Source organism: Passer montanus, unplaced genomic scaffold, assembly GCF_014805655.1.
Source record: "Passer montanus isolate IOZ18808 unplaced genomic scaffold, ASM1480565v1 scaffold7, whole genome shotgun sequence".
In the NCBI taxonomy this organism is placed as follows: Eukaryota; Metazoa; Chordata; class Aves; order Passeriformes; family Passeridae; genus Passer; species Passer montanus.
Window position 1 is genome coordinate 13456649 of NW_024372147.1, and position 23527 is coordinate 13480175.

Genomic DNA, 23527 nt, shown 5'->3' on the forward strand with positions numbered 1-23527 from the left:
CCGGGCCCGGCGCTCGCCGCGGTGTCCGCGGCGCGGTGGCGGTGCCCGCAGCGCGGGTGTCACTGCGCCGCCTCTGCCGCTCCGCTCTGGGGCGCGGAAACTGCGCGCCAGTCCGTTCTGGTGCTGCGGGACGGCTGCAGGGGCTGCGTGTAGAACGCCTCCTCGTGAATCCGTTTTAGCGTTTTGCGAGTGACTTGTGTCAGCACATACAAGTACACTGGAAATAAGCTCGCTTCTCCTGCCCCTGAAATCTCTGAGGCCCGCGGTGCCCCGGGCCCGGCGCTCGCCGCGGTGTCCGCGGCGCGGTGGCGGTGCCCGCAGCGCGGGTGTCACTGCGCCGCCTCTGCCGCTCCGCTCTGGGGCGCGGAAACTGCGCGCCAGTCCGTTCTGGTGCTGCGGGACGGCTGCAGGGGCTGCGTGTAGAACGCCTCCTCGTGAATCCGTTTTAGCGTTTTGCGAGTGACTTGTGTCAGCACATAACAAGTACACTGGAAATAAGCTTGCTTCTCCTGCCCCTGAAATCTCTGAGAAAAAAGTTCGTGGATTCCTTCCAAAGTCTGCAGATCACAAGTTTAAATTCACCGAGACAGAAGGAGGCAAGGGGACGTCCAGTGAGCAAGTGTCCTCTTCTACGCAGGAATTACCCCATCACCCTCCCATTCGATTAGCAAAGGAAACTGAGGCACTAATTCTCGTTTCATCTCTGTAGGTGTAAAGCAGGCTTAATTTTGAAAATGTCACTGTGACTGCACGAGTACAAGCTTGATGTTAGATCAAACTGAACTCTGTCTTGCAAGACAGTCATGAAAGGATTTTTTAAAACATTGATGAGCTCAGGTAAAAAATAAGTGGCCTCACTTTGGGAGTGCAATCCCTGCTTAATGCCAAGAAAAACAAAAAGGGTCTGAGTTTGCTGCATTTGCAAGGGCTTTTCTGTTGTGCAAAGCCATTAGTTTAACTCAGGCGATGTGAAAGAAAAATGCTTGAAAGACCACACGTTTTAGTGGGACACTTTTGTTATCCTCTCTGTCAGAGTTAGATGGATCCTCAGTTCCCACTTCCATCTGGAAAAATACAGCTGAGGTCAATGTAAGAGAGTTCAGTTCAGATTAGACTTGCCTCTTCAAAGCCAAATGGAGGATTTTTAACAGGAAGATCAAAGCCCAAACCGACTGCTTTAAGAGGTGGCAAGAGCACTGCACGGTAGTGGTGCCACAAAGCTGCTTGGCTCAGGTGTCCTGGGCTTCCAGCTTCTACACCTGGCCTGTATTTCATTGTTGCTGCTGGCACCATGCTCTAACGTGCAATGGACACGTGCTCTCAGTTACTTGAGGGTTTTGGTTACCTTATTTTCTAAGTGTCTCAAAAGCTTTCACACCTATTTCTCAGAGGGTACCTTGTTCCAGATTGTGCATTGGTTGCTTTCTCTCAGCTTTTGGAGATGAAGAAGGGGAGATACATTTGAAAATTTGCACTTAGCCTGGCACACAGCCTTGGGTGGATCCAGCTAGATCCTGCCCTGTACTGAGAAACCAGCAGATGTTCACAGATCCCTCACAAGGGTTCTCTGTATGACACATTTCCCACAATGCTGAGATAAAATGTCTCAGCTGCGCCCAGACTTTCTGCACGAGTAAGGACTAGGCTTGTCTTTGATGGAGTTTTATATACTGTACATTCTGTACATTTTTGTGAGAAGAAATATATTTCAGGGTTTTGCTTTAATGGCAGATTGTGGATATTTGTGCATGTTGTAGAGTGTGTTTTCGAGGCTTTCCTTATTTCCACTTTAAATAATTTTCTATGCCGTTAAGTCCAAAAGCATGAAATAGAATTAACACCAATATTAACTGCAGAATTTCTTTTCTTAGGGTTGGCTTTTGAATGCTAATGTTACCTGACCTGTAAGCAGCTGTTAAATATAAATGTAAATCAAAACCAGTAAACTAAATTATTTTATAAAATAAAACCAAACTTTTTCTTCTTTCAGTATATAAAACATTTTCTCCTTCCTTTGAATAATTCAGTTGTATCTCTATTACACAGTTATGGCTGCACTTCTCCTTTCGCTCTTTTATTTTCTTCTCCATGGTTCTGCTTTATTAGTGAGACTGTCTTATTCCTGCAACTAAATATATTTTGTGCATTGATGACAATGATACAGTAGAGGCTAAGCTGTGCTGAAATAGATGAGTCCTGTTACACCCATTCTGATTTATCTGGCTCCTTTGCTAATTTGCCAGCCTGAAATCTTTGGCACAATTTCAGACCATGTCTCTGGCAGCACTGGGCCCTTTTTGTTCTTTTTTTGGTGTCTGTCTGTGTCACCGTAGTTGAAAGCTCTTGCTCTGTTTTCATTGCAGATGATGTGGCTCAAACTTGAAGTGCCACAACGTACATTCTGTATCTTAAATCCCACTTTTTTTTTTCTTTTTCCCCTCCAGCTATAAAAAAAGGAAGGAAAGCAAACTGAGGAGGGAAGGTGTTTTGTACTGGTTTCTTGAACTGCACAGACGCCTATCACACATTCCCACAGAGCTTGGAGGTACTTTGGAACACCAGTGTGTGAATGCAGCAGTAGTTTATGGCTCACATCCTCTACTGAAACTACTTGTGTAATTGCAGTCACTCAGAATTGTCTGTCCACTGTGGGAGCTTGGAGTTGTCTGTGCAATTTTCTCCACTTGGTAGCAATTGCTGTATGTGAAGCAAACAGAAAAGGATTTCCTTCTTCTGCCTGCATAAACCAGAAAAAAGAAAATCTGCATAGATTGTGATGAACTAGTATTTGTATTTTTGATGCAAATCTATAATTGTATTATCGTGAGAAATTCCCTATGGCATAATATGCTAAGAAATTACTCACATGACTCCTGTTCCCAATCAGGAGAAATATACTTTAAATGAATGTGTTGCACCTGATAAAATTATTTCTAGATTTGTCTTAGAAAATCCTTAATGCATGTAAAATACAATACAGTTTCTTTAACCTACTAGAGGAACTAAATTAGTAAGACTGCAGATAAACCCCATGGAGAAAGATCGGAGGAATCTCAAACTCCTTCAAGGAAGCTCATCAGTCCAGTACTGTTTTCAGAAAGGAGTTTGGAGTCCTCCTGGAGGCATGGGAACTCAAAAAACAGTCATAGCAGGCCCGAGAAGTTCACATTCATTTTTGCTGGGCTTTGTGTGGAAAAAAACGTTGGTATCATTTGTCAGTGCTCATTTACATTTTTAGGGTTATGTTTTACCAGGAAAGGATGAGAACTTTCCTTTCTCAAAAACCAAAACTAAGTAATTCTTCCTCACTGAACTGTTCTTGGCCTTTGGCAAGTGCTTGATAGATCATACAAAAGCTACACAACAGAACGTCATTAATTTTGTCACAAAACTCAATTGAAATAACTTTGAAAATTTCTATGCATAGACTACAGGTAATGAAGATCCAAAGTATCACATCAAATTCAGATTCATTTATTTTGGTCCTAAAAAGATTTTAAGCAACACTGTACCTATTCCTGTGAGTGGATAATGTATCCTTCAGCTGATTCTTGAAAAAAAAAAAAAAAAAAAATTTACTGGGGTTAGATTTTTAGTGCTTTCTTTTAGTGCTGTTTTCTCCTCCCTTTTTTCTACCTCTATTGATTATTGAAACCTGAGGATTGAACATTCTTACACAACTTGTTTCTTTTTTATATTCACAGGTGTAAGCACAAACAGCCATTACCATGGCATGTTGTACTGTCATAATGTATGTACTACTATGAAACTTTCAATGCAAATTAATTAACATTAATGATCTGGTAACAGAATGATTCATTTTTGAGAGATTACTGACAGCAACTATTGATTATTTGGCTCCAATTCAAACAAGTACTTAAGAACATGCTTTGTCAGGGTCACTTTCTCTCTTGCAGTTAATTTGGATTACAATTTATCTTTCATTAAAGCAAAGTGCTTAAGAAAAGAAATCTCCTTAAAGCATTTGAGAAGAGAAACAGTTTAAATCTCTTTTGACATAAATACTTCCTTAGGAAATGCGTCAGACAGGTTTATAAAAAGATCAAGATGAAAAACTAAGTCTTCAGTACAATCACCATGTGTGCTTTATGGGAAAAAAGGAACCCAAATAAAATTGCCAGATGCAAAGCTGCTTCATCAGCTCACTCAATTTCTAATTTAGAAGGTTATTGCTTCTAATTTAGAGGGTTACTGTAGAACTAGGAAAATAGTCATGGAAAGTCAAACAAGTAAAATTTGTTTCCTAAAGATATTATGAGAATGAGAAGGGAAGGCAGAGTAATTTGGTTTTTAGTTTACTGTGGCCTAAAGGTGATGTTTTCTCCAAATAAGTCCCCTTCAGCACAGGGAGAATATAATCTTCCAAAACTGGAGAAACAGTATAAGACAACATTATTGCTCTAGACATGCCAAGCCCTTCACACAGATTTTCAGCCTCCAGAAGTAGGTGGCAGATCCAGAAGCCAAAGCCAAGGGCACATCAGCTCTGGTGGGTAAAGCCATGGCCACCTGAGCACACATTTGTCCCAGACAGTGGAACTTGACAGCACCCATTTCTTGCACTAGCTAGAGCAAGCCTTGCTGGCTACAAGCAGCTTCCCTTCAAGACTTTCTTTGTGACAGTTTTCAGTTTTGGGGTGGAACAGGTTTCAAGAGTTCCTCAGTTGGTTGACACTGTTGAAGGCCTTGCTAGAAAAAGATCCATAATATGTGTATATATGTTACAATTACATTTGGCATGTCTGAGTTTAGGGAGGGAGGAAGTATTGGTTAGAGGTGCCTGAGTGGCAGCCACTTACTGTTTTGTAGTACTAACTCCTGTTGTAATTCCAGACTTCATTCTCAACACTGACTCAAGTGGTCTAAATGAAGTCCCTCTGTATTTAATTTCTTTATGGCATTTTTCTTCATTAACTCTGTAGGATCACAGTCTGTGAGCCTTCTTCCAAACAATAGCAGTGATGCAGTAGACTTAGTGCCATCAATATCTCAACTGAGATTTATTCTGTTGATTTTGCCTTTAAAGTTTTGTGGCCGAAGATAGTTTAATTCATGCCCTTGGATGGGAAGAGAACAGTAGAAGAGTCTTCATTTCGAAGACTGTGTCTACTGAAAAACTCAGTGCAAGATGAGTGGAAATGAGTAGTAGGAGAGCCTGCAGAATAGGTGACTTATTGAAATTATATCATTTTCTCTCCCCACTTCTCATCACTTTTGGACTAGCTCTTTAACTGAGCTCTTCTATATACTTTCTAATTGTTATTTTTACTTTTTTTTATTTATACAAAAATTATAAACATTACCATTTTACGGTTTTAAAAATATGTGTGTACATAAGACCAGCACCTGTTTGGCAGCAGGAACAAAAGAGATGGACATTAACCCTCTGGATCCAAAGGACTTTGGGAAATGTGCTGCCTGCCCGTGAAGGACAGGTGAGAGTAGCAGGGATTCAAAAGAATGTGAGAGAGAAAAGACAGGGGCACGAGGGAAAGGAAACAGGAGACCAGAAAGAGGGGACTTCAGGCTGAAAGCAGCCTTCACACTTAATTTAACAGGATCTGCTTCAGGGGGAACAGAAAGATACACTCCCCCTCCCCCAGCCCTTTACAACTGCAACATCAGAAACTCCAGTACACAGAAAGGACGTAAACCAGCAAAATCTGATGTTTTAAACATTTGCCATTACAAAAACAGGTTAAAAGGCTTTCTGAAAATGACACCATATGCAAGGCAATAGGGAGATCAGACAACGTCTGTCCAGAGCACAGACCTTTGTCTGGCATTTCTCTGTGGTACCATAGTGCAGCAAGGAATTACCTGTAATAACAGGCTTTGAAGCAATAGATATTTCATTCCTAGGGGGAAGCAGCTCTGAATCTCTGAGTCCAGCACAGCAAACAGATCTTTCTTCAGGCCTCCCAGCCGCAGTCAGAAGTGTATCCATCCCAAAATGAGACTTTGCTTTTTTGGATGGTTTCGCAGAATCTACTTGGAACACAGCTTTTCTGTTTTATTTTATTTTTTTGCCTCTTTTTTGGAAATAACGTCTAATCAGCACATGAAGAAGGCAAGTAAAACTGTCTATTGCATACAAATCACTCATTTCTAAAGATTCAAGGACCACAAGGTATTTTTTAATTTGGGGTACTGCCTTACAAAAAAAATCCCAGAATGCTAATGCTTCAGACATCGTGTCAGACACATCACATCATTCTCGTGGGAGCCATTGTTAGAAAGTTGAAATCATATATCACTTTTCAGTTTAAAAGAGGGGGGTACCAAATGAACAGCCAGAAACAAAACTTGTCAGTTTTGCCCAGAAAACCATTGTTCTTTGCTCACTAAATTAAACTAGGTGATTAGCTTTCAAAGGGATGGGCTCCCACAATATTAAAAAATCAAATACTATCTAGTTCCTTCAATGTCATAAAATCACTATACAGACTGAAAAGCAGAGTCTGCTATAACTTCTTTCTGTCACAAGATAATAATACATTTTCTTACTTCAAGGAATGTGCAGGAACTTCAGCTGTTTCTTTCTCAGGTATGCGCCTCACTGCAGGTGCTTTTGTAGAATGACAGTTTTAGTGCTTCTGTGACATCTTGTTGCTCTTACCAGCCAGGATGTTCATGGTTCTGTGGACCACTTGTGTTCAGCAACAGCCACTAAAATCAGATGGTGGAAAGGCTTATGAGCAGCATTTTGATCAGGAATGACATGACTGTTTTTCAGAACAGAATCTGAACAGATACTACCTCTTGCATTGTTTCATATAACTCCTCCTTTAAAAAGGTATTTTTCAACATTGCTTAGAAGTAAAATTTCCTAATTATCTGTGTGTAAATTTATTTACTCTGAAAAGATATGTATATATATTGCATAACATATACATGAATAATATAATGCACAGCACATTAGTGGATACCAACAGTGGCACGGATTCTACAAAAAGCAACATTTTCTCCAGTAGTTTAGAAATAGTAATTTCTAAAACTAGCACTAATTCTGTTGCCTAATAAAAACACACCAGGAAAACTTTTTGTCAGTTCCACCACATCATTTATTTCAGACTTGCAAAAGTTCATAACTTTTACATCATTTAGTAGTGGTGCAGTACAGTTTTTGTGTATGGGGAAGAGAAGGCTTGGAGTGAATTGGTAGCTAGGAAGGACCTAATGTGGAGCTGCAGGAACCTGCATCATCTCAGCCTGTTGAAAGTCCTTTGCTTTTTGTTAGCAAGTTTACACTTGTGAGTTAATGTAAGAGATGAGTCATCTGTCTCTTACATTTAATCACACTCAGGAACAGTGACATATCCAGCACTTGTGACCTAACTGCAGACACTGTTTTATCTGTGTCACACAAAGTCCTACAATCCCAGAATCAATTAACATGGAGGAGACCTCTGAGATCATCGAGCTCAGTCTTTGAGCGCTGCCATGTCAACTAGACCAAGCCACTGAGTGCTACACCCTGTCTTGTTAAACACCTCCAGGGACAGTGACTCCACCACTGCCTTGAGCAGCCCATTCCAATGTTTAATCAACATTTCTGCAAAGAAATCCCTCCCTATGTTCAGCCTGAATGTCCCCTGGCACAGTCTGAGACTGTGTCCTTTCATCCGTCTCCTGCTACTGGTAGAAGAGCCTGACCCCCATCTGGCTACAACCTCTTTCAGGCAGTTGTAGAGAGTCATAAAGTCACCCTTGAGCCTCTTTTTCTCCAGGTCAAACTGCTTGCTCCCTCACTTGTTCCTCAGAGGACTTACCCTGTAAACTTATTCCTCTTTTTTCCTTCAACAAAGGGATGTATCTTTTGGTTCAAAAGCAAGGATACAAAATCAGAAATAAGTAATTTTTTGAATGAACAGAGGCTGATTGATACAGCAGTGGCAAATTTATTATAGTTCAGCACCAGCAGAAAACAAAAAAAAATAGTAATCTCATAACGTGTATGGTCTGTCTGTTTACAGAGTTGCGGGTGAGAAAGAAGTTGCTCTTTTATCTCTGTTTAATAGATTTACAGGTGCCACAGGTATCTCCATGTTTACATCATACTGTCAAATCTCTAGATCTCTGTGATTAAAAGGACACAGTCTTGTGTATAGTCCAAAAATATTACTTTTAAGTTGAGATTGTGCAAGAGGCACAGGAAAATACTCTGTGGCTCTTGTCATTCCTGATATTAGGCCAAATGGTCTGTTGGTGCCTTCTTAAAATTATCATAGTAACACTTCCCTCATGGAGTGTTACTATGATAATTTTAAGAACAAGGAGACAGGACACAAACTCAAAACAACCTTTGCAAGTTCTTCCAGAAAGACTAAAATGTAAGAATATAAAGATAACAGATTCAGAGTTAAGAGATTAACAGGTTAACCACCTTCTTATTAGCTGTGATGGGTAACTCCAGTCATTTACTTCTGTGGAAACTACATCCCACAGGCTCCTATGAAGCATATTAATTCAGGTACAGTTGTGCAGGGGAATGCAGTTTATACTCTCATAACAGCCTTGGAAATTCCATTATGTTTATAGTCACTGGAATAGTTTCTTAAATTCACTTCTGAACTGTACTTCAATCTGTTTGTTTATTTGATGTCTGGACAAGGGCTTTGATATAAGTATTTGTTTTATTTAGCACCTGCATTGAAACATTAGTTACGTTGCACTGAAGTGTTCCACATGTTTCTCTTATCTCACACTAGTTAAGCAAGAGCATTCACACATTTCCTTAATCCCAGGCATCATAAATCCTTTACAAGATTTCTGTTTCATTGTTCTTCTCTCAGGGGCTTAGCAAAAACAGTCAACATGCACAATCCTTCTCTCCCAAGAGTCCACATGGCTTACAATAAACCCATTTTTGTCTTGTTCTGGAGGGTTTAGTAGTGTTGCAGATTATAAAGTCAGGGAGTTGTGGTAGAGAAGAGTTGAAGTATTCTCCCAAATGGCAGCAAGGACTGATACCAGTCTCTCGCCTGAAAGCCCCTACTGCAGTGTTATTACATACAGAAGTAGCTTTCTACTTTTTTGAAGACTCCACTTCATCAATTGAAATTGTTGTCACAGCAAACATTTTAATTACTTTCATAACAACAGCTAACATTAATTAAACAGCTTTTATTTCTTTAACAAAATAAAAAGTCTGGCCAGAGTTCCTTATTTCTTAACTGTGACTGTGTACATTTAGAAAGTTCCACCTGTTTACCATGTCTACAATATTCCTTTAACTGGGTTTTAACAGTTGAAATATGACAATAGAAAAATGCAAGAGTAAAAATAACTAGTCAGTAATACTTTTATTCAGTAGCTTACTTCTGTGTGTAAGTAGATAGAAGGAACTCCACCTGTGAGAGGATTGTCCTGTTGTCCTCTTATTTACCGACTGAGAAAGCAGCTTTTCAGTGTTCCACTCTGCCATAAATTCCTGCAATAGTTTTTAGGTATTTTTGTTCATTGATAGTCTTGTAAATTTTTAAGGCTGAGACACATAAACATGTCCAGTAAAAAAGTAACCTAGATTTTTTTCACAAAGTTTTGCTTGTTAGGGGCACTTATACATCACAAGAAGGCATGTGCTGTTCTTCATGGTTTCCCAAAAGTTGCTATCCTTTTTCCCTTTTGACCTAGCAAAATCTGTAACCCAAAAATCTGCTGATAAAGTGTGAGATTTTATGAAGCCAGTGAGATTTTACATAGTAATTTCATTATAGTCAAGCACTATAGTCTAGGCAGCCACTCTCAGGCTCATATAGGCTAGTCTGTATTAATCATTTTATGGATCAAATAGTTTTACCTGTGTAAACTACATTAGTACAAGAACTCATCCCACTTAAAGACACTCCACTTTCAGAAAATGCTTTTGTGAAGGTGTTAAAAAAAGGCAAAAGCTCAGCTTCCTTCAAGAGTTGTGACCTCTTGCTGCTACACTGTACTTGCTGGTTATGCCTGGCTCTAAGCCTGTCTGTCTGAGCATTTAGAAGTTCAGCTTATTTCACATTTAAAGTTCTGATGAAGTATCTCCTATCTTACATCTTACAACAGCCTTCTTCTTTTTTTTTTTTGGCTTAATGCAGCAAATAAACTAACTCCAAACCATACCTGCTTCCAAAGCAGTGATGCCAATCCTTAGCTGTAGAATGAGGCAGCTGTTCAATTTCTAAAGCACACCCTGATGCTGTCTTTAGCTAAGTGGAAAGAAAAGATTTCTCAATTCCTTGAATAGTTCTACTAAATATAGACACTTTAATAGTTAAAACCAACAGTTTTGCAAATCTTCTGTGGCAACCAGTGACCAATGTAAAACATCTTCAGTACAAGTATCAGGAAGTGCAGGTATGTTCTGTTGGTCTCATTGTCTTATGAGTTGCCTTAAAGTGAACCTTTTGAAGTTAACTAGGACAATCAATGGTATAGCATCAGTGCAGACCTGTAGTGATATTCAAGAAACAGTTATTCTGGTATTTTACAATGGCATGGGGAAAAGTACCTGATCCAGGCACACAGATGCTGTAGAAATAATACAGCACAATATATACAATGTATAGCAAATAATTTTACACATAATTATTTTTGTGCCAATTTCCACCTAAACCATCCTGGTATATAACCTTTCCTGCTATACAAAGATTTACGGAGTGCCCATTTAGGCCACCTGATTCTTCCAACTATGGCTTGTTGTACCCAAGGCTGATGCAAGATGACTCAGAGAGAAGTAGAGAATGTTTGAATCTTCCTTGAAACACTTGAGTTTCCTTTCCTGTTCTGTACTTTTGAGGCAAGGAAATTCAACAGATAGGATCACCTAATTAGGGCTTAGGTTAACCTGCTTATTTTTCTTTCTCTGTGAATGGATTGGTCTATTGAGAGTTGACTTCTCTCATCCCTGTGCTGACATTGTTGGGAATGCATTTACAGATGCAAAGAATGCAGGGTTAGTCTCCTGTCCTGTCTTTCTTTTTAGTTTTCTAGTTTGACATTGACACTAGGGAGCTAGCAGGTAATGCAGAACAGTAATTCTCTCAAAGTAGATTTTCAGATAACAGCAGAAGGGTAGAGGCTGGGACACACCCTTCATTTTTCCCTCTTTGTTGTATATTATTAAAAATAACCAACATTTGCAATGCAGACTGGGAGCTTAAAAGGCATTTGTCATAATAAACACAGACGTGGCAGGGCTTTTTCACTCTTATGATCTGCCTGCAGGAACTTGCATGGCATTTGCAAGTGATGGAGGTTTTTTTTCTTCCTTTAAACTTCAAAACAGAGGCAAATACCCATGTGTCACTTGGCCTCTTTAACTATTTCAGAGCTTTGCTGCATGTTGAGGGTGTGGAAGAGAGATTTCTGCTGTAAGGAGTCTTATGCAAAACCTGAGTTTAGGAAGTCTGGAGAGTATGTTTACCAGTAAATCACAGGCAACAAGAAAGGAAGAAAATTTTTGATCCACGAGCTTGCTCTTCAAGTTTCAGCACTTTTAAAATCATAATCTTGGTATTCATTCTGTGGCAGAAATGCTGAAGTGTAAAGGAATCTGTCCTAGCTGATCAGTGTAGCGTGTATGTACTTGCTAATTAGCACTGTCTTCCAGAGGGTCTTCTTCTAATGCCTGTCCCATTGGGGGAATCCTTTTGCCTCACTGATGCTTACAAAGTATGGGGAATATCTAAGTGTTTAAGAATCATTTTTGTTCTTCTTTAACTTGCACCTTCTGCTTCTCCCTCTGGCATATTTCCAGTGGTTTCTACAAGAACCTTGCTTTCCTGAGCTGCACGTGTTTTCATGATTTCATCACGGATGTTCTGATCTACAAAACAACTTCACAGAAGTAGCCATTTTCTGATGATGACAGAAAGATATACAGGGAAAAGGAGAATGAAATAATGGCAACTGTGATGTGCCAGAGAGATTTCCCTTCTAGTCCTTGGAAGCAGTCTCATCTTTGAATTTTCCTCTCATGGTTCCTTGTGTGCTATGTGCTATTTTGCTCATAAAGTTACCCTCCCTATAAAACCAGGATACCTTCTCATTTTAATGGAATGGTGGACTTCACAGAGTGCTGGTCTGTTATGTACAGTAATGTTACTACCTTCTGTGTGTCCTCATCTTGCTCTCCATTAATTTCACTGGATGCCATCCTCTGGAACAGGGCAAAAAGAAATATCCTTGTTTCTGCAGAACTGGGGTTCTGTTGACACATTATGTTTCAAGGCTTGGTCTCCTTCAGATTCAGTATTTAAGACATGGAACATGCTCTTTTTATTACCCTTTCTTTTTTGTTGCTGTCATGTGGCCTGTTATCCAGTTATAACAGCACAGAAAACTATTAATTTGATACATCAAAAAAATCTAAACATATCCTAAAGTCAGCTTCACATAGTCAGAGGTGATTGTTCTTAAGTGTAAAGCACTTTTAATTTGAAACTTCCTAAGAGTTATGAAATAATATTGTCTGCATACAAGAGATATGGTAACAAATTAAACTAACATGGGACATTTTGTACAAAAAAGAAGGAAAAGATTATTTCAATGCAGACTGGGAATGGAATATTCTGTGAAGTAAGTTGTTGTGGCACAATATGGCTGCTAAAAATTTAAATATATTTGAGAAACAGGTGGACAAACAAATGCATGAGAAATCCACCAAAGTATGTGAAATACAAAGGTACTACCTCTGACTCAGAAATTACTTTAACAATTCATAGGAGATTGAATAATTTTTAGGGGATGTATGGGATGTATCACAACATGTTTCTTCTTACAGTTCACTCCTTTCCCAGAATCTCTTTTTGGCCATTATTGAATGCTATGATAGGTGTATATTTTTATTTGATCAAAGATTGCTGCTCCCATGTACCTGTTCATCTGCAAATGCATAGAAGCCAGAGCAGCTACAAGTCTTTGTGAGTCTCAACAGTATCAGTCTTCATTAATACATGAGTATCTGTCTTCAGTGTCAACAGAATACTGTCACAGTTTCTCACTGCCATCTGGTTGGAACTTTTGCTCTCACTTTGTAGCCAGCAATATGTTTCTAAGGTAAGAATCAAATATATTTCAGGTTCATGGACGTGAAGATCTCTATAAAATGTCTCCTATAGAACTGATGCTGTAAGTCTGTAAATCACCAAATTTCAAGCTTTCTTCCCCAAAAGAACAAAAGGACTGCTGCAGTCCTGCCTGATAATCCATAGGATGATAACCTTTCCCCACTAAAATGAGGCTGTCACTATAGAGCCACTGCTCCTTAGGTCATTAACAATTCAACATCTGAGTGCAGCTGGCATGGGTGGACATTTCTGACCACTCAAAGGTGGTCTGGTCTACTTCCCTTTCACAAAATTTCAGTAATTTCCAGGAAGCCACATTGCCACACAGCCACATCCCAGCTCTAGTTGCAGGAGAAAGGGCATAGATACAGAAATCAGATCCTACATTTCATTTTCACTGTTAGTCTGACAGAAATCTGTCTTTCAGAGCAGGATATCATAGCTGCTGCAGAAGAATTACATTTCAGCAAAGTTCTTGCCAGATTTGACAAGAATTGTATTTCAGTTTATTCTTTGAATATGAAAGATCATAACTCCTATACTAACAGTGTGGCTTTGATTTTTTTACTTAGACATCTAAAGTACAGTATGTGCCTTTATTAAAAGAAAATATATAGAAAAAACCAAAAGGTTTCCTGTAGTCTGAGAATGAAGAAAGTCTTTGCAGTCTTGGCAAAATAGACCTTTGACACTGTTCTGATCTCCTTGTAATCCTCTCAATTTTTTTGATGTTTATCAGTACACCAGAGAGTGCTGTTCTAAGAAAAACTGTGTCTGGTTCTCTTTCATGAGACTGAGGGGTCAGAAAACATGAGGATGATCAAGTTAAAACTATGGCTTTTTCTTTAGCTCTTGATGGTGTACTCTGCTAAAGCTGGTGCTGGCATGCCCCTTATGAGCAAATAAAGCACTGACTGTAACCCAGGTAAGAAATCCACCTACATCAATCAGCCTGCCTGTAAAATTCTTCCCAGGTGACCCACACTCAGCTAAGAAGTCTCTGCCATGGGCTTAGCAACCTGAGTCAGGAGAAAGCCCACGCAACAGAGGTGAGGTCAGAACCCTACATCCTTGTACACCCAGGGCTTCACAGCATTTAGGACTGGTCTTCTGTGTGGCTGACTCTCAAATTGTCTGCTTGCCTGGTTTCATTTTCCTGCTTTACTCCTCCATATGTTGAATGCAAGTGCATGGTTTTTAAGCTCACAATTGCCTTTGCAGAAAAGACCTTTTGCCTACAGCATTAGCACTTTTCAAGAGAACTACTGCTTTATGATATGCAACCCTTACAATGAATGGATTTGGAAACATGTTAACATTTCATCACAGAGGTCTAAAATGAAAAGTTACTTTCATTAAGAGAATCCCAATATTACATGCTAAGCACAAGAACGTGACGAATCTACATTAGTGTAGTTGGGACTTCACTGTTAACAAATGCTTTTGAATGTGCAGAGGATTTCTTCAGGTCATTTTGTTCTAAGTTAGGGTCCTAATGTTTGTTAGAAATGGGTTTATGAAACTCTTTTTTAACCTGAGTATTTTGCTATCTTGCTATAGCTTTTATTTGTATTGGCATTCAAGTGTTTTGTATACATCACTTGGTATACAAAGGAAATATTGCAGGGGCTTTTACTATGTGTATTGTTTACTTGGGGGAAAAGTGTCTTTTTGCTTGCCTGGAGTTGGCTTTGGAAGCTTTAAATTGTCTAGAAGCAGAAGTTAGAGAGTGGTAAGAATAAGGTACTGCATTTTAGGGATGTCTTCACTCTGCAGGCTGTCTTGGTAGGTGGCAGAAATTTAAAGGAAGAAGGGGCATAGAGGACTTACAGGGCTGTTTTACCTTCATTTTATGCCAGAAGAATTGTAAGAATATCAGATGCAACAATTATTCAGTTTTTCTTTCAAACAGTTGTTTGTTCTACTGTTTCCCTGATCTTTGCACTTTATCATTGAAACCATGCCACAGGTTATGCATTAACAACATATGAAGCTACCTCACTCTCATCTAGGAGAAATTACTCTTATCAGATGTTGACAGCTTGCAGAACTTTATATCATAAGTAAATTTCAAGCATAATTGGGGTAAAGCTAATCTGCTTAACTTCTAAAGAACTCTTTGAGGGAGACATTTTTTGCCCAGAGATTTAATCATGTGTTTGCATTACTACGTGAATGTTGTGGTACTCAAATTGGGACACCAGGGATAATGAATGCATACTGGTTCTGGAGATTATTCTTTCTAACTTTCCATTGTCTACAATGGCTGTGTGTTAATCCTTATCCATTACTTAATTCATTTTTTGGAAAAGGCTCTCCAGTGAAGTGGTTGAGTCACCATCCCTGGGGGTATGGATCAACTGATAGATCGGTTTGATCTCCAGCCCCAAGGAGTCAGCAGCCTTGGTGCTGTGGTCGGGTGAGGTGAGTGGGTGTGAGTGCAAACAGCCAGGAGCAGGGCTGAGATTGGACATTTCACATGAGCTTTCTTATGATACTCCACGTGGTCACAGGGGGCCAGGGTGCATGTCTGATGCAACTTTTGCCCTAAGCCCTGGCACCCCCAGTTTTTTGCTGCCATTACAGACAGTAATGAATGCTTGTGCCCGGCGCAGGAGCCCTTTAAGCTCTGCTGACGCAGACGGCCAGCTCCAGTGACAGATCTCCAGATAGCGCGTCGCTGCAAGTGAGCAGGTGCTGCCTGAAGCCAAGGACACATAAAAGGAAAGAAAGTTTATCCTGTCAGAAGCCCTCTCATTAATCATCTTCAAATGCCATACAGATCAGATGTATTTCTCCCCATTAACAAGCTTATACAGGCAGGCTTGTTTGGCTATAGCTGGCACTGAGTGTAAGCCACTCGGAACCCACTGTAGAATGTTTAATTTTTTAAGTTTTCTTCTTTCCAAGGGTGTTGAAAGGTCCCATTTGCGGGTAACACTGCCTGCATTGTTCACCTTCCAGAAAGTCCTGTGTCTGTCAGCCTCTGGAGATCTTGTTTTGTTCCTCCTCCATCCATCCTGCCCTCTGTGGTCACCTGCAACAGAGGACAGCAAACAGCAGCCTAAGCTCTCCTACCTTCCTTTCTTGCCTCCACAAAATAACTTGTCACAGCCATGAGAAAGGTTTCTATTTAAAAACAAAGAGCTGTGACCGCAGAACTGTGACTAATATTGGAATTTAGCAAGAAGTCAGCTCTTGTTTCAAGAGGTTGTGTTGCAAGTTTGGGAACATTTGCTACTAAAGCTCTTGATGAATGACTCCAGGAAGAGGCGTTATTTTTTTCTGATTTCTACTTCTCTTTCAGTGCCTGTTTTGCACAGATGATAATGAGGAGTGTCAGGCAAGCGTGTAACAAACTGTTTTCTCTCTCTTGACAAAGAAAAGCTATCATTATGTCAGTCTGACACTGAGAACCTCCTGGACTTGGACAATAAATAGGTTTAGAGAGAAAAACATTAAAAAAAAAAAAGACCAAGCATTATCAATAACTTTGTTTTCTCAAGTATGAGTTGTTCAGGACAACTCATAGGTGTCTGTTTTTCATTCTACTACATTCAATTTTTCTGCCTCCACCATTTACAGTTTAATTCACATTGAAATACATTTTTAATGAAAAGTTTTAAAGAAGTCTCTGGGATTAATGTTTTGGCTTTGAATTCTTATTTTTAACAAAACATTGGCAGTATAAAAACAACTTACAGACTCTGAATTCAGGTAGAAGTGTCTGCCCGAGTGCAAATCAGATATAGCCAAAGGGGTCTCCTCAGGTCCTCAGTACCAGGACATCTCCTTTGTTGTCTCTGCTGCTACCTCTGAGTTTGAAAAGCTGCATAGCAGTATCTCCGTTAGAAACTGAAGTGCAGACATATTTCCTTCAGTTTTTCTGGGAAATAACTATATTTTCTTTTATTTTGGAGCTGAACTTTTGCTAGTTTCTATTACAAGGAGGAGTGGTTTTTAATTTTTTTTTCCTTGTATCTTGCAATCTCCTTTTCTACCCCTTCCCTGCAAACAGTGACTACTGCATTTTACACTGAGCTGTGTAGTTTTGTCCAACAGATTGTGCAAGGGCCATTGCAGCTACTGAAGAACAAAAAATTATAACAAACTCCCTCTTCTCTTTTCCAGGTTCTGGGGTGCTTGTATCCCAGGAGGGCGTAAAGATTTCTTTTCCTGAGGGAAATCCTCATGTGCCTATCCCCCCCACTGTTCTGTTCCTCCCTGTTATCCAAGGAATAATTGCTGCAGGATGGAAAGACAATTTCAGCCTTTCCTGTTCTGCTCTTCTGCACACTGTGCTAGTTGACACGTCCTTGCTCTGTTTTGCTTACAGATGTGCTGATTCCCTGGAAATTGTGTTGAAGGCATCAAGCTACACTAGGAGATCAGCTTTCCTCTGTTTCAAAGCCTTATGTACTCTCATCTTGTTAATGATGACAGACGCACCCTTTCAAGCAGGCCTAGGGTCCACACTTCAGTTACTAATCATGAAAGAGGATCTTGTACAAGAATTTACCAAATTAACACTTATTTCATCTGGTTAACAGTTCAGGTTGACTTTGTTGGAGTTCTGGTTTCAACATTAAGACAAAATCTAAAATACTCAGTCTGCAGTGCATCTCAAAATGTACTTAGCAGAAAGTGCAGACGATTGCTTCACCACTCCCACCACTCACCTCAGTGTTTATTGTTGCAGCAGGCTGCTCAAAGACACAGGCCCTGCTGTGCTGAGATGGCCAGCATCCTGCTGCCCTCAGATCAAGGGTGGCCAGCTCGAGGACATAGTTCAGTCACAGAGAGAGAGGTTGGCATACAAACCTAGCCCCAGGGCATACATGCTGACTTTATTGGCAAACTCACTTGTCACTGTTAGCTTTTATACATTATAAACTTTATAACCCACAGCTCAGCCAAAGTAACAACCCATTCCACTTATTTTCCCTTTGAAGAGAGGTAATTCCTTTGGATGGAGGGCTATCAACTCACGCTTTGATCTGACTTTCCCTTACTTTTTCTTCTTAGCTGTGGTAGAATGACTGCTGACCATCCTCTGTCTTACTTACAGATATTAAGATTTCATTTTTAAACCATTCATTTAATAAATAAGTTAATTTTTAATGTCCTGGAAAAATATCATTACATCTGAGTTGCTGTATACCTTGGATATTTAAATCTGCTCAATAAGCATGACACAATAAAGATCCAAAGACACCAGACACCAGATCTGTTGTGATAACCTCTTTTACATTCACCTGTTTGTTCTCACTAATCATGACAGAAGATGCCACACAGTTCTGCCCAGATCAAGAAGTGATTATGCAATTTTTAAAAGTGCTGAAGCTGACTGTTTCTGATACATAAACACACACCTATTGTATCAAATAAAGACCTGTTTTCACAGGAGCCCAAATGTTCTAAGTTTGAAGATGCAATAGAGGAGAACATATATAGAGACCGTATATGTGGCTTCCTCAGCAACCATGTCTAACTGGAATCAACACTAATATTAGGTAAATGCAAAGACTGAGGATTGTATTTATGACCTTAAGAGATATTTAAGTTGTCGGCTGGGCACAATCATCTTTTGTCTTGGAAAACCTACAAATCAAAGGAAATTTAAATATGTTAGCACAAATTAAATGATCGATGGTTTCCTAAGTGAGACTTCATGTTCTTGGTACTGTGCTCATCTTCTACTCATTTGGCATATCTGCACTATTGTGGATTTTAGTGGTCATGCATTTGACTAATGGTTTTAGAAAGAGGATTGTCAGCATGCACAGAAAGTCGCACTCAGTGCATTCCATCTAAGGCAGCACAAACAGTGAAGGAATTCTACTGCCTTAAGGGGCTTTAAACAAAAGCCTATATGGAAAAAAAGTAAATTATAATCCCAGCACTTACTGAGCTAAAGGTTGTGTCTAAAAAAATCACTTCATATTTTTTGTTGTGACATAATTCTTGCTGCTGATTCTGTTTATAATTTCAGGACATACAACAATGTTGATGTAGATTTTGATGCAGGCAGTTACTTCAGGGCACATAGCAATACCAAATCAGCATTTCACATAATGTCTATGTATTCACCCATATAGGCTTCATACATGGCTCCCTAGGAAATCTCTGTTAGAGTTTTCAAAGTATATGGGTAAAATGTAATTATTATTTTTTTTCAGTGTTGCAGAAACATGCAAAAATGCTTGTAACCATCCTATTTGTATACTCATTTGAGCAAAAATGCCAGATAGACAACTTCTTGTAGAAATACTGTATTTTTTGGAAGCAGATATGTGCAGATGCCATGCAATGATGCATGGCCTGTCACACGATGTCATACCAGTGAATTCTGTGAGACAGCAACTACTCAGAAAGGAAATGGCACCATGGCAAGTTGCCAGCATCCGAACAGTACTAGGCCATTGGTCTTAAGGTTAGCAGTATTGAATGGTAGAGTTTTAAATTCCATGGAGGTATTTAAAGCTCACACATTTCTCTGTCACACCAAAGCAGTGCAGTTGAGACTCCTTCTGTGTGGCTGACATGGTGTTGAAGCCTTCTACAGCCTTGGTTTACATTTATCTTCAAAGCACGGGATTGCTGATGTGATGCCAGCAAATCATCTTTTGACACTGCAAATGGAAGTTTTGTGGGCTTATGTCTGGAAAATCTACCAGATATGATACCATTCACATCAAGGAAATTTCTCATTGGACTCCCCACTAGAAGCACTCTCAGTGCATACCCTAGCTAAACCTTTGTAACTTTGACTGCAGTGATTTACACCCACCTTCCCCTAGAGTCTATAATTCTCTCTCTCCAAAAAGTTCATCTTGTTAATACCAATGTAAGTCTGGATGATAATTTATTTGAGTCATAGAAATAATTCATTTGGACCTTAATGTGATTTTTCTATCAAGCCATGAAATCTGATTTTTTTTTCCCGTCACCATGTCCAACTGATTGAATGTGTTTTCTGTCTTTGTGATTTACACTGTACCTAATTGTAGCATGAACAGGTTTGTTTCTCAGAAATAACTAACAGGTGTACAATTATCTGCACTCACATTGCTCCCATCCGGGTGATTTCACACTCCATATCCAAATGCGGCAGCTTATTTTTCTTTTTTTGGCAAGTGGTTGAAAACTAACTCAAGGTGGAATGTTCCCTGCTGGAAATCAAACTGCAAGCATGATACCTCACCATGGTCTTAAAACAATGTTTGCTTCATCTTGTAAAGCACCATAAAAAGTTGTCAGTTGGGTGACATCATTATTTGTGTATCCCACAAAGTGTTATGAAGACAGATCACTGCCTATGCAATTAAATGGAGTCATATCAGTGATGATGCTCCAAGCAATTTTCTATATTTGTTAGCAGAACATAGAACACACAAAATGCTAATTGTGTGGCATTTAGAGAATCATGATTAAGTATCAATAATTTCTTTAACTGATTTCATAGAACAGATTTCTTAATTTAACTGATTTCATAGAATTGATATCTTAATTTTGTAGCTGGTTTTCAATTGCTGTTGCTATTATACAAATTATATTACATATATTAGATATGAAGATGGAAGACTTCTGTTTACTTTTGCTCTTAGCAAAATCAGCTCCCTAAATTGAAGCTGTTTTTCCAAGTAGTTCATTCCTGAAGTCCTTCTTCTAGCTGCTTGTCTTTGCAGAGCTGTGGGATAGGCCACTGTGTGTTTGAGTACCAAGTAGCAGAGGCAGTTTGACCTCTGAAGTGGATGAAGTTGTGATGATGAGGCCTGCAGGGACTGGAAAACTCATCATTTTAGGCAAAGGGTTTGCTTATGTTTTTAGTGTTTGTGACATATCTTTGGTCATCTGTTTTCTTTAAAGCTAGTTGACTCATCTGTATTTCTTGATGCTGAACACTACCTGGAACAGCAGCTAGAAGCCTTCTGGCCATCTTGCTTTTTCCTTAATCATGTTATTGTCATAACCTTCTGCAATGCCTTTAAGATATAAGCACTTACTTTCATGTACATTTGCCTAGCATCGAAGACAATTTTGTAATGTGGAAATTCTCTTTACTCTGTTGTCCTAATCAGAAGTGTACACCACAGGTTCTGAGCATTAAACTTTCCATTTCTTCAATTGTGTCCCTGATTTCTCTTCTGCTGGAAAGCTAGCTCCAAAAATTCCAGACTCTACTATCACTGGTATGTACTGATATGAGAAACACAAAATTAGTGTAAGTTAAAACTGTCCCTGAAACAACTTACAAAAAGATACCTGGTGGCCAGTATAATTTCAGAAGCTGTTAGGACTTATATAATTTATATTTTCTATTAAACAGATTTCCAAGTGACTTTAGCTGAATCAGAGGTACATGAAGTGAATTGGGGGAGGTTAAGAATCTACAGGAGATACATGCAACTGTGTCTCCAGTTTGTCCACTGTGGGATCAATCAGCATTTATAACACACTGGCTGCATGTGAGACGGGCAAGAGGGCCAAAACAGAACAAAATGAAAAAATTAGGTGATTTTAAAGTCAGAGAAACTGAGGCCAAAGACCTCCGTCCAAAACCAAGAATTTGTAGCATTCTTTATAAAGCCTACTATTCCTGCATATAATGAATAACTCTGCACACCTCAGTCTTCCAGGCTTCATAAAGAACAAAGAGGAGCCAAAATACTGAGAGACCTTCAAGAAAAAGCTCAGATTGTGTGGCTGCCCTAGAGAGGATGGTTCTTCCCTGGTTTTGTTCCATAATAATTGGTAATAATAGACCTTGCAAAAAGGCTAAGTGCGTGAGGTATCTGTTCAGTATTTTGCACATCATTGAGGAAAGTTTTCTAAACAAGTTGCTCTAGTATGTTCCCTGGAATGGGTTTCCCCCTTTGAGTGCTACAGGTCTCCTTTAGAGGACAATTCCCTTCACACTGGTGATCTGCTTTACACATTCCTAGAGGGAATATGGGCTGGGCACTGCTCCACCCAGGGCTGATTTAGGCAAGCTGGCCAGGCGGGCTGCATTGGGGCAGCCATACATGAAAGGAGGCTGGATGGTTGCCACAAAGAAAGAAAAAACTAATGTTTCTTTCAGGTGAGGAATCTGGTAACCTACTCTCTCCATGAAACTCCTTATTTCCTTCAAGACAGTCAGAGACCTTTCTGTGGACCCACAAGTACAGAATTCCTCTCCCCTTTCTTCCCTTAGATCTTCACTCAGCACTAATGCAAACTTGAATTTTCAGTCTATGACAGTCTGGCTACCAAGGCATGGAAGGGCTGTTTTTCCTGTTGTTATCCTGGTATTTTCTAGCATCTGGTCAGATTTCAGGCAGGGCCATGTATCTGCAGCATGGAGATTTAAATGATTTTCATCCAGTCACAAAGAAACAAGCAATTTTCATATCTCAAAGAGGATAGATAACATGGAGAATTGTAACTATTTTATGCACCTTGTGAGACACATTTGAAGCAGTTTATGTGTATCTCAGCTCCCATGTTATATGCTGCTTACCAACAAAACCTCCAGTCCAATGGTAAGGGCATGCCTGCCAACATCTCTTGCAAGTTGGTGTGCCAAGAGTTGAAGAGACTGAAAAATGTCCACTGTAGGACTATGCAACAATAATAAATCTCATCAACAGTCCTACAGGGTGTAGACAGAAATCTTCAAGGAAAATGGAAGAGGTTTGTGTAGCTATCTGTCCTGTGTCTATCAAAAATTCAGGGCTAAAAAGAGAGTCATCTCATTTTGGAGAGCTATTGGCAAGAGAACCAGAGGGTGACATGGGCATAGGGTAAAATACACATAAACAAATTCATGTAAAGCCCAGAATTTGGCCACTGAGGAAGCAACAGAATGGGGAACGCTGCTCAGGTTGGAATGCTGCTCAGGTTAGAATGCAAGTTTATGAAGCTGATCAGTGCAAAAAGTCCACAGAAAACATCCCTAGGGCCACATTCACCTTCTCAATCTCCAACAACAACAACATGTGGCAGGAGAAAAGTACCAAAATTTAAACTGACGGTACATTTAGATTAGATATTAAGAAGAAATCCTTTACTGTGATAGTGATTGGTTGCCCAGAGAAGTTGTGGATGCCCCATCTCTGGCAGTATTCAAGGCCAGGTTGCTCTGACCAGCCTGGTCTAGTAGGAGGTGTCCCTGCCTGTGGCAGGGGTTGAAACTGCATGATCTCTGAGGTCCCTTTCAACCCAAGCCATTCTATGATACTGTAGTTCTATGAAACATCAGTGGACTATAGTTCTTTGCAAGCAGCTGACAATGCCAGTGATCAATGAAGAGAAATCAGAAATTGCATAATGCAGTTAAGTCTGCCTAAGGAGGAGGAAGAGGAAGGCTTTCATCCCTTGCATATCTGTTTTCTCTGATGGTACCATTCTCCCAGCAGAATTTTTCCCTGGAGAAACATTGTAGAAAACAGACTGTCATCCTGAAATAG

The 23527-nt window shown here is 39.7% G+C and overlaps 1 long non-coding RNA gene across 1 annotated transcript in view; it reads right to left on the reverse strand.

Annotated features, from left to right (window-relative positions):
• Nucleotides 1–23527, reverse strand: part of LOC120512105 — a 44167-nt gene that overhangs the window by 10258 nt on the left and 10382 nt on the right. Inside the window, exon 2 of the long non-coding RNA XR_005629933.1 lies at nt 6529–6690. This is a non-coding gene — a long non-coding RNA (uncharacterized LOC120512105). The remainder of the gene's footprint in view (nt 1–6528; nt 6691–23527) is intronic.